Source organism: Mercenaria mercenaria, chromosome 15 (assembly GCF_021730395.1).
Source record: "Mercenaria mercenaria strain notata chromosome 15, MADL_Memer_1, whole genome shotgun sequence".
Classification (NCBI taxonomy): Eukaryota; Metazoa; Mollusca; class Bivalvia; order Venerida; family Veneridae; genus Mercenaria; species Mercenaria mercenaria.
The window spans coordinates 37786744-37803462 of record NC_069375.1 but is presented as its reverse complement, the minus strand read 5'-3'; positions in this window follow the sequence as shown (position 1 = coordinate 37803462).

Genomic DNA, 16719 nt, shown 5'->3' with positions numbered 1-16719 from the left:
TAAACCCTGCTCACCACTTCGCCAAACACTGTACCTTCTGTAACTTTTAAATGTAACTAGTACGAATTAGAAATGATTTATGCTTGATAAGATATCACTCGATCTGTGAATGAATACATACAGTTTATAGATACGAAATATTTTAGTTTTCACACACGGAAGGACTTGCTTTTTCGTGATGTGAGGATTTCAATCACATTTAATCCATTTCTGAATATAAAGAACTCCCGAACAGGACCTTAAATATAATAATCAGCATTGAATGTGTCTTGCACGCGGCCGTCATGTAATATCATTTTCTTGATGAAAAAAAGCATGATCTATGTCCATTTGATATATGTAAATTTATGTTCTCTTTAAGAAATAAATTCTTTTAATTTTGGTGGGTATTGTCTTGCTTAACATAACGCCTCACTGCTTATCCACACCTGTAATTGTATTTAGAGCCGTATCACTTTAAATACTAGTCTGACAAGTTTTAATCCCACGGGTTTTTCATGGGCAAATTTAGTGCAGTGACAAGTACATTCTTTATCTGAAATCCGTAGAGGACAGATCGTTTACAAAAAATTATAGAAGAATACGGTGGAAAACTGCAGTGCTACTGTTTTGAGAATTCACAATTCAGATGAGTATACAATATATATTTTCTTTAGATGTCTGCGCTTAAATTTTTATTGATGAACTTTCTGTTTATACGGCATTTGAATATGTCCTCTGGAAAGTAATGGAGACACGTGTTTTGTCGCACAATCAGCAAGATATTGGTTGTTTGGTTTTATTCAATCACTGACTGAATCAGTCTGAAGTGAATTTTAGTTAAAAAATGAATAAAATAAACAGGCATAGAGCGTCGAGCGTTTTTTGTTTGCATGTATATGCGCAAAAATGCAGTACGTTAGTTCCTGTACATTATTCTCGGTCATTATTATTTATGGACTTAAATCATATGCACAATATGCAAGTACTGGTTTCACCCGAGGTGTATTGAGGTTTATGCATTTCTGACGTACATTGTTGCGGAAATATTTTGTAACATGATTTAGTAACGTTGGGATGAATCAAAGAATATTGCTTTGTAGCCTAATATAATTAAAAAAAAAAGATACAAACTAATGTCATTAAATCAAATAGAAATATACATGTGGTTGTTTCTTACCAATTGTCAAAATTATACTTTCAATATCTTGCTTCGAATGATAAAAAGCATGCTGCATATTCTAGTTACAGCTTAAGGCATCGCCTACAGTGGCAGCCATTTGACTCAAAATTTTACATGCAAATTTTCATAAAAATAAAAGATGACTAAGTGGTAACTATAAAGTCAATAAATTTGTCATAATTATGTTTTAAATATCTATGTAAACATATGCAAGTAGAAGGATGTGCATTTCACTACCTGTATTATGCCTTTATTCGATATTTTTTATGACAAAATTTTGCAATTTTATCTGCAGTCAAACTCGATATATATTTAATACATTTCAAAGATAATTACAGCCAATTGTAAAGCAGACCGTGAAGAATAAAGTTTTCAGAAATTATTTTGAAATTTTACCTGATTACTGAATTATACACAAAAATCCCAACACCATCAGTTTATCCAATTTGTGTTATCTGTTCACACATAATTTACATGTATATAAACAAGTGATATTATAGGATTATGTATAGGTTTACCTGGCTACCTGTGGTCAGTAATGCATGTACAAACAACATTTTAAATTAAATTTACATGGGGTTGTCTTTTTGTATCTAATGCAATAGCCAGGAATAATTTCGACAAAAATCCGTAGGAGTTTGCAGTATACATATTGTACTATGAAATTAACTAAATTTTGTCTTTGTAATATCTTTTATATTGGAGTTCTACTGCACATAAAATTTCAATATTTTGGGGTAAATTTTCTGTCTAAACGAGACTCAAATATTTTACAAGCGGCATATGTACTATAAATCATCATATGCTTCTTATGTTGATGATGATTTGACCAGCTGTTAAGGCTTTAGTGCAATTTTCAAGAGAAAAATACTCGGCCTGAAAATATGAACTGATACTGAGTTGTGACTGTGGCGATGCCTTAACAGATCCGATGAGAAAGGAGCGACATACAATTAATTGGTTCTATGCCGTTTTCAACAGTATTTCAGTTATGCAATGGCGGTCAGATGGTTGAAGTGTTCGTAGAGACTGCACATAGGAAAATTGGTATGTAATAAGGTAATGTAAGCTGACGCTTTTTACGTGTCCAGGAACGAAATTGGCTATATCAACGTGATTAGCTAGCAAGAGAGCGTTCCAGTTGGGTTCGTACCATGGCATGAAACATTAACAGCTGACAAAAAAGATACGTGTATATTGGATGTATTCATAATGTAACATCTTGGTTAGCTGCTGTTTGTTAGATTTCGAAAGAAATGTAAGATATATTTTCATTTTATACATCAGCAGTGTAACCTAGATATCAACTGTTGTAATGTATAACAGTAAACGATAAGTGATGCTTATGAAAATTAATAACATACTGTCACAATTCTAAGTCGTAGAAATATTTCTTAAAGCACGAAAGCGCCATGTTTAAATCAAATAATTCACGGATTTAAAGATATATTATTAATTCATTGTAATGAAATTACAAAGCTCTTTCAGAACTGTAAAACAATATAATGCGGACATGTTCGATGTAAGGTAAGATGTGCTTTTCATACTTGTCTGGTTATTGTTTCTGGGAGTATTTTACATAAGAATAAAATCCAGAAAAACACCGAAACTTATGGAGAACAGTTTTATAGAAATAAAAACACAAACATTCTGGGCTAAATGGAATAAGCCCAACTACTTGGGGATGTGATGAGTGATTTCCCATGAACCAAGTTAATCGAACCGAATCTGCTAATACTTTGCATGGTTGCGTTCTGCAAAAGATTATCATATACAAGGACTTATATAAATTAATACAGATTATTGTTATATAATATTAAACAATATTCAGCTATAAATGTATTTCTTAATGACTAAAATATGGATTTGGTTTACCAATTTGTTAGACGCTAATGAAACGCATACACATTAATTTTAGCCGCAGTGCTAGCCTGTACGCTTTGATGCGGATAATCCATTACGTCAAAACTGCAACACCAGCATTAACACAAGAACAGCGATCAATGTCTTGTATAAGAGGCTGCAGAAAACTAATGTCGTCAACCGGCTATTCTCCTAATGACTTCAAACAGTTTAGCTATAAAAGCGGAGTGACATACTTGGGATCGGCAGCTATTGCGGCACCTTGTATTGAAAGGTAACTGCTGTACCTGGTTATTTTTATTAGATCCGTTTTATCTAGGTCCAATGCATGCATTACTTAACTGCCTGCATGTAAAAGAATAAGACTTAGTTATAAAATGCATTAATATGGAAAACGAAATATCATGAAATATCGGAAAATAGGTGTAAAGTTGATTCGAATCAATTATGAGAATAATGATAATAATAATAATAATTATAATAACAATAATGAAATGAATAATTTCGATAATTTGAATAATATGAATACAAAGAAGACGTCACAGGAAATTGTTCAAGCATATCCTGTTTATGACGTAACAAGTCAGTGACAGTAAGACTCTTCTAGTTGAAAGTCTTTAGGCTATTGGTTTCCTATTCGTCCGTCCGTCCGTCTGATGTTCGTTCAAAATAAACAGGAAATACATTTTAACTGAAACCTTTGAAGGTATGTTAACAAAACTTGGCATGGTAATATGGAACTTAGAGATTATGGATGTCATTCCATAACTACGTCAAAACGTTACTGTGCAGTCGTTCCTTGGTAATTTAAACTGATTTCATTTCATAAAACGTGGTACATCGATGGATGTTATCGATAAATCATGGACATAATTTCATTTTCTCTGCATTTGGCCGTTCGTGCGTCCGTCATTTTCATGATATCTGTTTTAATAATGGACATTTAGGAGAAGATAAATGTTATTTAAATACTTCTAATTGAATGTTGTTGGGGTTTTTTTTGTCCGTCTGTTCGCGTATATAAAGGTCAAGTGCAACAGACGGATATAGTTATAATCTTCCTAAGTAAAACAAAATATTTTTCATTCTGCCTAGCACATACTTAAGGGCTCTAAAAAATTATTCCACTGCTTCCATTGTCTGTCCGTGTGTACTTACATCTGTCCTAACATCATCAGTTATATAACAACTTTAAGGGCAAAAGGTTTCATGATGACCCTGGCTTATAGTAATCGATCTATTGGATAATATGTACATATGTACATGTACCTGAATGACATTGTAACGTTAAAAGATACATACAATATGTAAAATATGCAGCGAGTTTCATAGATTTTGATACATCTTAAAAATTTAGGTACTACAGCAAAAAGTGTTTTCTAGCTCTAGACTAAAACTGTTTCTCAATGGTCTGCTGTACCTATTAAGTAATGTGTACTTAGAATTCACTGCTTATCTCGTTTTTGGCGAATTTTATTTTCATAAAATGTTGTGTGGTCCTCAAGTCACGTAATGTGCATTTCGGTATGGCATATTGTAAATCATACTAGTATTAAAATCTAAAATGCATTACATTCGTTGAAATATATAGATTTCATCACATATCATAGAGATCACTGAGAGCATCTTTGCCTCGTTTCTCATTAGTGCGATTTACTAGAACCTACAATTTCCTATTAGGTCTGGTATATTCTGCGCTTATTTTCATAGTTTTCTGCACCTTCGCGCTGCTATGTTGCTTCCATGCATTTTAGCTGGAGCTTTGTCCTTCATATTTTCTCATCATTTTCATATATACCATGCTATATATTTACAATATGCCATAATTTTCATTTAAAAATTTATAATAAAGTCACAGCCTTATCCCACATAATCTTGTTTTGTTTTTTGTTACATTACTTGGTAATTTAATCTTGTCTTAAGAAGCGATGAACTCCCTTATGCAGTCAGACCCGTACTGTAGACAACCTTCAAATACATCTAACCTGCTTACTAAAGTCACACTTTACCTGTCTTGAAAAATTCAAGTTTTCACAAATACCAGCATTTTCAGTCCCCAAGGTGGCAGGGGAGTGCAGATTTGCGGATTCCACATTGACGTGTGGGTACCAGTGTTGAAATATCCATAGAAATCTCGTTTTTGCTTATTTTTCTTTGAAACTACTATGGACTATTGCAGATACTATAGACTACATAAAGACGACTCTCCGGTCCTATGCACCTGTCGCTTTCCATGCCAGATGTAGTGAAAATTGGCCAAATCACCCAAATTTTATAGACCAAAATTAGCCTAACCGGGCCTCACTTTGAACTCTGCCATTCATCCATTTTGTATTTTTAAATCCAATTTCGTAGCATATATGTATAGTGCGAACATAGATGCATACCCAGGTGGTGTGGAATGTGTCTCCCAACCACCACTTTATTTCCCTAATTTTCACTTGAAAAAAGTGGATGGATAACAGCCGAGCGTCTGGTCGACTTTTTGTTCTGATGTTTATGTTTTAGCCTCAACCGGAAGTACGGAGCTAGGAATTTTAAAACACCCGCCATGTAGAATCATTAACCGTTCCTCATTCCCCAGATATATTAAAGAATTAATAATGATAAATAACCAGTAAGATAGATATGCCTTTATATCTACCCTGTCCTGTTTATACAGAAAATCGACCGGGGCCAAATTACGAAACCGCTCCCCTGCCACCCAAGGGAGGTTTTGCAGGCGGGTTTGACTGTATATATATAAATACCCTAAGCACCCACCAATAAATTAATAAACGTTTCTTCGACAAAGCGAGCTTAACGACATTGCAATTACATTGTTAGACCTTAGTAACTGTTTTGAAGAAGTACCAAACTTCAAACGTCATGTTTTGTTCACATTATAATTATAATTGATTTGGAGAAGTACTTAACTTTACTTTACGCCATGAGAAAACTTACATAGTGGCTTTGCGACCAGCATGGCTCCAGACCAGCCTGCGCATCCGCGAAGTTTGGTCAGTATCCATGCTTTTCGCTATCAGTTTCTCTAATTGCAATAGGCTTTGAAAGCTAACAGCATGGATCCTGACCAGATTGCGCGGATGCAGGCCGCAAACCCACTATGTTGGTTTTCTCATGGCACGGCTCATTTGTAAAATTACAAGAGATTTATCTCAATGCAATCACTAAACACTCCATCTTAAGACATAAGAGAGAATTTAATGTTCCTTGCGAATTTGTTTAACAGGCTCTAGCATTTATGTAACATATAAAATGCATTCAGGACATATTATAGAACTAAAGTTGATTAAAAACTGGAAAATAACAAAATTTGAAGACAATGGCCGCCAAACTTATGATGATAAAATGCACCATTGAATTTTGAAGAATACTGGTATTTAAACGTTCAGTTACTATATGTTTATTTTGCAAAAATCAGGTACAAGAATCAACAGTTTACGGAAAGTTGCGCTACGCATAAATTATATTTGAGCCGCGCCATGAGAAAACCAACATAGTGGCTTTGCATCTGCGCAGTCTGGTCTATAGCAATTAGAGAAACTGCTAGCGAACAGCATGGATCCTGACCAGACTGCGCGGATGCGCAGGCTGGTCTGGACCCATGCTGGTCGCAAAGCCACAATGTTGGTTTTCTCATGGCGCGGCTCATTTCCATAGTTTACTCACGAAATTCACATATCCAGCCGTTTAATTCACCACAAGCATTAGCATACCATGGTAAACTTAGAATTTGAATGACACGACATTGAATAACAATATCAAAGATACAATAAGAATAACGAAATATAGAATAACAATAATGACTTCTACCAAAAGAATAACGAACATACAATAAGAATAACGACATATACAATAACAATGGTAAGACTTAGAATATGAATGACACGACATTGAATAACAATATCAAAGATACAATAACAATAACGAAACATAGAATAACAATAATGACTTTTACCATAAGAATATCGAACACACCAAAAGAATAACATATACAATAACAATAGCAAATTTTAGAATATAAATGACACGACATTGAATAACAATAACAAACATACAATAATAATAACATACGTATATAATTTAGCAACGTTCGACGACATGCCATGTTCATCTAATTGTATTTATTAAACGAATTGTATAAAAAAATATAAATTGCGAGGCTATGAATCTTTCATAAATCAAAAATGCAAAATTTCTGGCATGTTACTTCAGTTTTAAGATGTGGAAGGCAGTTTTGAACGTTCATTGGAGCTGACATGTTGCTGTGAGTACATGCATTTATTTCTCGTTAGTTTATAACCTTATATAACAAGAGGGCCATGATGGCCCTATATATCGCTTACCTGAGTTTACTTGCTTGCTGAAACAAAATGTTTTGTTTAAGCTTCACTAATCAAAACTAGGTAAGTGGGTCATGGTAAAGATAAGAAACTGGTGGTCCAAATTTCTTTCCTGTAGCTTCAAAAACAAGACAATAAGTCAATAGTTTAGGTTTAAGAATATTAAAGATGAGTATTAATTTAAAAATCAGTATAAAAACTTAAAAAGGTATAAACGTGGTCCAAATTTCTATGCTGTACCTTCAAAAATAAGGAAGTAGATCAGTTTGTCATGATTAAAACAATTCAAGATGAATATTAAAATTTGTATCAAACATTATGCTTGTGGTCAAAATTTCTTTGCTACTGCTTCAAAAACAAATAAGTCTAAGTAAAACAAGGGACCACCCGGATGTGGCCAAAATTGACCCCACAGTCGTCATGATTTGAACAATCGAGAACATAACAGACAATGAATATCTTATCTCATAGGCCTTATGGTTTTAAAAAGACAAGAATTTATAAAGGTTTTCCCCGTACAAGTCTGTTTAAACTACGTGCTCCCGGGACGGGCCAAACTTAACCCCAGGGGGATAATTTGAACAATCTTGATAGAGAACCATTAGATGATGCTACCTACCAAATATGAAAGCTGTAGGACCTGTAGTTTTAGACAAGATTTTCGAAGGTCTCCCTATATAAGTCCATGTAAACCATGTGACCCCCTGGGCTGAGCCATATTTGAGCCTAGGGGGATAATTTGAACAAACTTGATGATGCTGCTACAGACCAAATATAAAAGCCCTATGACCTGTGGTCCTGTATTGCCATGGCAACCAGGGTTCTGTACGGAATTCAATTCTTTGAACATTTTTGTAAAGAAGACTATCCAAGGAATATATCTTTGAAGTTTTATCACAATTGGCCTAGTGGTTTAGAAGTAGATGTTGTTTAAAGAAAATTGTGGACGGACGCCGGACGACGGACAGATGGTGCCTCTAAACTGGGTTTTGGGGCCATTTTAGTAGCCCAGAGATGAATAAGGGGCCTTTTATAAACAAGGGGCCGTGGCCCTTTGATTTTTGCTGTAAATGAATCAGAGGGCCTCAGGGGAGGTAAAAAATGTGTTTTCAAGATATGGCCTGTTACACAATGTGTCCGAAACTAGGGGGAGGACCCTTAAGGGGCCTTTGTGGTTGTTCAGCAGGTTATTTGGGGCCATTGTTGGCCCCAAATGGCTCATTGGCTGTTGGCCCACAAACCTAAAGTAGTGGACTGTGCGACTGACGGACGGACGTCGGACGATGAGCGATCACTTTGTGCTCAGGTGAACCAGTTTGCAAGTCCTTTTCGTGGCTCATTTATCGCGCCATTTGCAACGTCAAACCGTAGATTACTGTCTTTATATGCATTGGAATTTGAATGATGGGGATTCATGTTGCAGATATACCTGTCTTTACAATTTCCCCTAACATTGGTTGTGTGAAAAAATGTATGAAAGAATTCATGTGGCAAACATATTTGTTTCTACAATGTCCCGTTGTGTGAGTGTGAAAGAGATTCATGCGGGGGGAGGGGGTGGGGGGTGGGCATGTTTGACTTTACAATATCCTTTAACAATAAATAACAAGTGTGTTCTGTGCTAGGAATGTGGCGGGCATATCTGTCTCGACAGTGTCCATTGTATAGATGTGAAGGCTTGTGTTACAATGATTCATGTGGCGGGAATAACAGTCTTTACAATATGACCTGTAAAACTGATCAAGTGTGTGGATTGTTTACTTTGTTTTGTCAATGGAGTATATGACTTCTATTTTTTTTGTAAACATACGTTTTCTGCACAAACATACGTACACTGATGAAGGACTTTGTTTTTTGGAAACACTACTCATTATGATTGAAATATATAATGTTTCGATTGGCAGAATTTGTAGGGAATGTTTTCGTTTTCCTATTTATATAAAGCAATACCTGTATACCATGTCCAATTCCCTTGTGCTAATTTAAGGGCAATCCATATCTTATTGCCGTCAGATATTGGATCTCTTAGGGCCTGCAAGAAAAAATATTTACTTGAAAGCTTTATCATACCTGTAAAAACATTAATTAAAGCTAAGTTAAGTTTTCAATTTAATGTTAAATATATTGTGGTGGTGATTTAGTTCGTATAAATTCTCTGTACTATATGATAATTTATAATGCGAACTTGTATCCTGGCGGATCTCACGTATGGGAAAGTCAACTGTTCTGAATTTAATTATATCTCTTAATGCAAACTATCTCTATATATTCAATGTATCCTCGAGATCCAGGTAACTTTCAGAGAGAGAAAATATAGCTTCTCTGGCCCCAATCAGTTAAAAAGACTAAATTGTCACTACCGATTTGTGAGACACGAAAACAGAGATTTGAGTATATTTATGCAAATGTTGAACCAGTACAAATGTGTAGTACAATTCGGGCTCATATATAAACCAGCACCGAAACTAATCTTATTGGTTTAGTGGACTTGCTGTGGCATGTGCGTGTTCGTTTGTACTGCTAGGCGCTTTGCCGTAATGGGTCTGGTATATTGTGGTGGTGATTTAGTTCGTATAAATTCTCTCTACTATATATATATGCCAAAATATATATGCAACAGGAAAAGTGACGTTCCAAATACGGAGATTCACAAAACTATAATCCGCAGCATTAGACGTATGACTGGCAGCACACGCACACGTGAGCGCGCACTTGCGCGCGCGCGCACACACACGTACGCACGCACGCACATGTATACTACTACCCAATATGCTTAGAGTAAATGAAAATGATATGTTTATAAAACTATAAGTAAATCACTCCTAGATTTAATGAATTAAGCTTATTAACCAATGTGAAAAAAACGCCTTTTTTCTAATTATGATTGTTGACACACACAGGCAAGTCACTTTATGACACATGCTATTTAACGCATTATTTGAACGTTACTGGTCGCACACAGTAAAGCCTCTTCTTGCCTTATTGTATGCTACATACCGCACCATAAACTTTATCAAATGCTACGTAAAGACCAGCCTAGTAATGAAAAGGTCAATAGCATTATAATTGTCTCATGTAAGTCTCACAAAAATTGCATAATAATAAGGTAGAATTCACTTTTATGTTCAATAAGGTGATGGTCTAGCATGGACGTATCTTTCAACTGGACGTGTAGGCCCAGGGTTACTTCTCACTTAAGCGTTCACTAAATTTTCAAATAAATTTGCCGTCCGTGCTAGACAACCATCCAATCCCGATCGAGGAGCCGATAAAGTACAGCACGCCTTAGCACTCTATATTGATCTACAGAATGTTTGGCCTTGGCTTCACTTTCCTAGGGGTAAAAATACCAAAAATAAAATAACTAAATGTTTGTAAGGGCGGCGGATGCTTTGATGAAATGTAAAAGCGCACTTTTGTAAGGGATCTGCAATAAACATGGTGATTTCGCCAATGATTTAATCCCATCTATTCTTAGCTTTAAGGTTATTTTTTTATTTTTGTTACAGCGCAGAATATCACCGGTGCACTTAATCTATCTTATTACCAAAGGGTATATATGGTATTGTGAAATTAAGCGTTGAATTTGTTTAATTATTTTTTTTCATCTTACATAATATACAATACACGGTATCCTGTTTTATCCTTTACCTTTCAATTAAAGAAATAATTAGTTACAATTATTAATCTTAAAGGTCCAATACTAAGGAAAGTGAACATTTTAATTTCTTTTAAAAAGCACAGAAACTATTTAATTTTATTGGAAAATGAAAGTTGGTATGTAGAAATTCGAAATAAATCGCAGTATATGTACAATTATTTTTCTATGAAGTATGAAGAAAGTTAAAAAGACCTGGAGGTCATTCTGTCGATTCATTGAAATTTCAACATAATACACATACATTTCTTTGAGTTCCAAAGACCTTCTGTAAATTTTGACCTGCCAATCTTCATTATTAAGTGTCTTGCAGAAGTCTATGCACTGGCTATGAAAAAAAATTAAAAACCTTTAACTTATATGCATGTACAATGATGATGATAATAATAATAATGATAAAAATTCAAAATAATGTCTTAAAATAAGCGTGAAATGTCCGGTTAACTTTAATCATCGTCAAATATCTTAAAAATAAGCACACGGACCGATACATTCTATTTCATCAAATTATAGGTCATGTCTTTATTCACAATTGTGAAAAGTTTCATCAAAATCTACATTGTAGAAAAATTTCTCTTCGCGAAATTGTTATGAAAGTTATGATATTTCCATAGACTCCCATTATGAAATATTGCATGATGTCCATATTTTTCAAATCAGTCTAGCAAAAAAATCATGCACACGACCCTATCTTTTATTTCTAGGCATATTCTAAAGTTTTGAAAAATCACAGTTTAATCAAATTCTACATTTTTGAAAAAATTTCGACCCAAACGTGCAGTGCTCTTGCATCCGGGTTTGTTTAAGGTTGGGACTGATATCCCATGTCCATTGCTAGGTTATTTCAAATAAAAATGACACTCAATGTATGGTTACTGCCTGTCCAATATGGCTGCACAAAATTAAAAAAGACAACAATAAAAACAAAAGAATATCATGTAAGATCTTATATCTTCTTTTTATTCTAATCGCCGCTGAAACCTGGCGAGGTGTTTATAATGGAATAGAAATATATGTGCCTAACTTAGAAATAATGTCACATGTTGTAATAATTCACTTTTTATTGTTAGTTAGATATAAATATATTTCGAATAATTGTAGGTAAAAATACTGACTAAAAGCTCTAGGCATGAACAGTGATTTGATATGTCTTTTTAATGGTCACTACAAAATCTATGTCAGCGATGCTTAAAATCAGAAAATGTAATGAGAAACGTTACAAATCGGAAAAAAAAATGAAAATGGAATAAAAATCTTACAAATTGTGACAGACAGAATAAAAATCATTGTGAAAGTCTTCGTCTTATCTTGACCGTGCAGCAACTAGGGAAATCACTGCAAAAAGAAAAAAGGTGTAATTAATACGTTTTAATAAACGTTAATAGAATTAGCAATTTTCAATTAGATTAAACGTGTTTTTAATTCAATGATTACCGTCAGTCAGAGCAAATGAATGAGTGCAGCAGTAAGCTTCTTTCTGTATAAACGTTTGTTTGAATCTATCAGGGAGTGTGTCTACCTGCTAAGCTAAAAAAGAAGAGTGCATATCTACGGGGTCATGAGTTCGATCCCCGAGCGAGGCGTATGTTGTCAGTGACGCTTTGCTGAAGACAGTTTGTCTGGAATCATTCGTGTACCGCCTCATGTTTTTGCAATATAATGATTTCTTTTTTTTTTTACTTTTTCAGTTTGTTTATCGTGTTTACTGTAAAATATTACTTCTAATTCATATACCCAAGTATGATTTTTGGCAGTTGACCTTTAACAGTTACTAGCAGAAAAAGGTTAAACCCAAATCAAACAAACAAAACTGGGGATGTTCCTACTTTCAACAGCAATGATATAGATTGTTTATAAAATTGACTAAATATAAATTTCGAGACGAGTTAGTCAACAAGAGTGTCATTGACCCTAAGGCACTCACCTATGTACAAGGTTTCAAGTGTGCTTGTGTAACGTAAAGATACAAGTACAAAGTTTAAGGCTCTATATTATATACATGTCACACAAAGTTTTAAACGTAGGGCAACACTTTCAACTTGAAAAATTCTTGTAGACTGTACAACTCTGATATCACATGCCAAATATCAAGGCTATAGTTGCTATTGATTCAGAGAAGAAGATTTTCAAAGTTCCTTATGTATAAGCGTATTATAGTAAGTACATGTCACACACATGGGCACGGCCATTTTTAACCTTAGGGCAATAATTTGGACATTTATGGTAGAGAGTCACATCATTATTTAGCATGCTAAATATCAATGCTCTAGAGAAAACGATTTTAAAAGAGTGATAGCTCAAAACGTATTTCTTACTAAAAAGACACATATGTTCAATGAACCGGAACAATTTGTACAGCTTTGAAAGAGGGCTACCCAGAAATCATTTCTGTAAAGTTTCATCAAAATCCATTCAGAGGTTTTGGAGATGTTGTTTAAGGAAATTGTTGAAGAAAAGTGACCACGCCCTTTGGTGACCACGAATCAAAAAAAAAAATTGTAGGTCACGCAAGGGCCATATATAAAGTGACCACACTCCCTGGCAGCCATGTTCTTTTACGAATCGGAATAATATGAACAATCTTGGTAAAGCGTCACACAAGGACCATCTGTGTAAAATTATTTTAAGTTCGGGCCAGCAGTTCAATACAAGAAGATTTTTAAGATTTCCACTATATACATATAGGGGAAAGTGACCACGCCCCTGTCGGCCATGTTTTTTACAAACTGGTGTTATTTGAACAATCTTGGTAGAGGGTCACATAAGGACAAATTGCGTTAAATCATTTTAAAATCCGGTCATGAGTTTCACACAAGAAGACTTTTAAATTTTCTATTATATATATAGGGAAAAGTGACCACGCCCCCCTGTCGGCCATATTCTTTGACGAATCAGAATAATTTGAACAATCTTGGGTGAGCTAAAAATTAACGTTAAAACTTTTTGCCTTCGTTTAACTTAACTAGTGAGATTAGCTATAAGCTATGCAAAGCAGGGGGTCGATGTATTTTATGAGTAACTGTTTTTAGGCGAGAAAAATGTTAGTTGCAGTTCAGAATGGCGTCACTGAATAACAGATGACTCATTTGGTAGTGGCAAGTGTATTTTTTATGATTTATGAATTTTCAAACGGCAACGCCCAGTTGGTGGTTATATAATTCATTTTCACTCGGGTTTTGGTCTTACATGTTTATGTTTTGTAAAAAGGTTATTGAAGGTACAGTGCCAGTTTATAGTGACGAAACAATTATAACTAAACATGAAAATGCGATTCCTGTACAAAACGAACATTTTACGGGATGTTATTGAAGATCAGATAGTTAGTCTATGTCACAAACTGATACACGGGCCTTATTTTATCTGTAGTGTAAATGCAGGTATTGCATCATCTTTTTGTAAATTTTTGAGTTATTGAGGTAAATGTCAGATTTCACGCATAAAATACCTCTCATGTTTTTCTGTATTTCATAACTTAAATTTCCATGTAAATTTTATTAAATTCGGTTCAGTAATAAGAAAGTTGATATTTTATAAACTTCAGTAATTTATGTTTTTATCCCCAAAACCACTATAATGGGCCTCAAAATGTCAATTTCAATCCGCGCCAAAGTAGTTAGATTTCACGGCTATATCGTGAATCCCGTGGAAATTGAAATAGTCATAGCACACGAATAGGCCGTGAATCCCATGAAATTTAGTATTTGGCGGGACATTACCCTTTAAATAGACTGGACTAGATATGCCTTGCGCACACCACCTTCCGACATTATAGACGAATCTATGTCTGAATTATTTTCTTGCTAGAAATTTATGCTCGATCGAGGTAAGAAATTTATTTGTTAGATTTTTGTATGATTTTTGCATTACGATTTTTATTTGGTAAATTTTTGTGCATTCTACAGAATTCTGTAACATTTACTTTTCGACATGTGATTTTAGCTAGTTTCGGTATGTCAGGATCATTTATTAAATGTTTCAGACTTTTGTAAATTATTTCGAAAGAGGAATCTAAAATGTTTCGTTTATATAAGATGTTAGATTTATACTGAAATTTGTATCGTGATAATTGTAAAGCACTGTTTCAAAAACATATGTCAAACATTTTGTTAATTATGGAACGCCATTACTGCATTGTATTGTTATGTATAAATCTATATGGCAAGTCTAGTACCATGTATGTAATATATTATTGTAATATGAAATTGTGTGCCAGTCTATTGCATATTCATACAATGTCCGTTTTAGTGTATGACATTAGATATTATATGGATGCCAACTATGATATAACGCTTGATTTACATTGAATTTTGTTAATTTGTAGTTGTAAATAATAGCTGCAGTTGATCATTTCCATTACTATATTGTTTCATCAGAAACTTTTCATATCTTTTTCATACTTTGACTTTAGTCTTTTAAGTAAGTAATTTTTGTAATAATGGAAGTAATAAGTGACGTAATTTAATCACGTGACGTCTGAACTTAGTAGCACATATGTTTTGTATAAGTAGTACGTATTATTTATGGGAGCCTACGGAGGTATGGTGTACCCAAAGGAGCAGTTTTATGCCCTGACTTATTTGTTTTACTATGGTGCTTACCATATGTTATATATTTTAGCTTCTTCCGCCAGACGATTTTTCCTGGTGATGTCATAACCCGGAAGTACAATGCCCGAGGTTCACTTGTCTTCACTCGCCTGGATGTGATATTCCCAGCGCAGAGCTTTCGTCCCATGGTTGTGCCGTAAACCGCAAAGACGATGATTTTTGTTATCCTCTGAAGTCAGCTCAGGGATGCAATCACCTACCACCATAGGGAGCCAATACGGAATCAACGTATTCACGGTTTAAAGGGACTTTATTTCAAGATACGTTTTGATATTGTTTGTGCTACTTAAAGTTCGCAATTAAATTAAAGAACTGTGACTCGTCACTTTAGAATGGAACTGTAAGATCTTTTGTATCCAGAGATACTGAACTTTGATTTTTTTTCTTTCTTATAATCAGTTTTTTTTTTCATATCATCTATGCATTGTTAATAATCATCTTATGTAAATAAATTTGTAAATATTGTAAAGGGTGTTGATTTGTTTTGATGGTTACTGTCGCCGGTACGGCCTTTCCTGTCAGTCTACTTACTGTCGCCTGTGGGAGCACACTATGACGCCAGTCTGCAGCTGTTGTATGTCATGTTTTATGGTCTATCTAGGTACCATATGAAATTAAAACGTTTGATTTCGACGAGGAACATTCAGTGTTGTGTATATGATCATTTTACTATTTGGCAGATTTAAAGTTCAAAATCAGAGAAGAGAGTAAATGTGAAGAATATCAGATGACCAGCGTGAAAAAAAATGTACTTCGTTTCTTCAATGGCTATTAAAAGGTAAATACGATTGTTACGACAAATATAAAGTATTTATAGTTCGCTATCGTTATGAAGAGGATTATTTTGCAGTCTGAAGAAAAAAACTTAACATATGGCCAATATGATTGCTACTATCAGTAGAAATTTGTCTATTTTTCCACATATTCAATTTTTATTACAGTTTTATTGAATATGTATGACTTTTCTCTATAAATCAGAAAAATACGCATAATTTGAATTAAACTAACATTTTCCTCGCCTAAAAACAGCAACTCACAAAATACGTCCACTCACCCCTCTCCCCCACCCCACTACACACACAC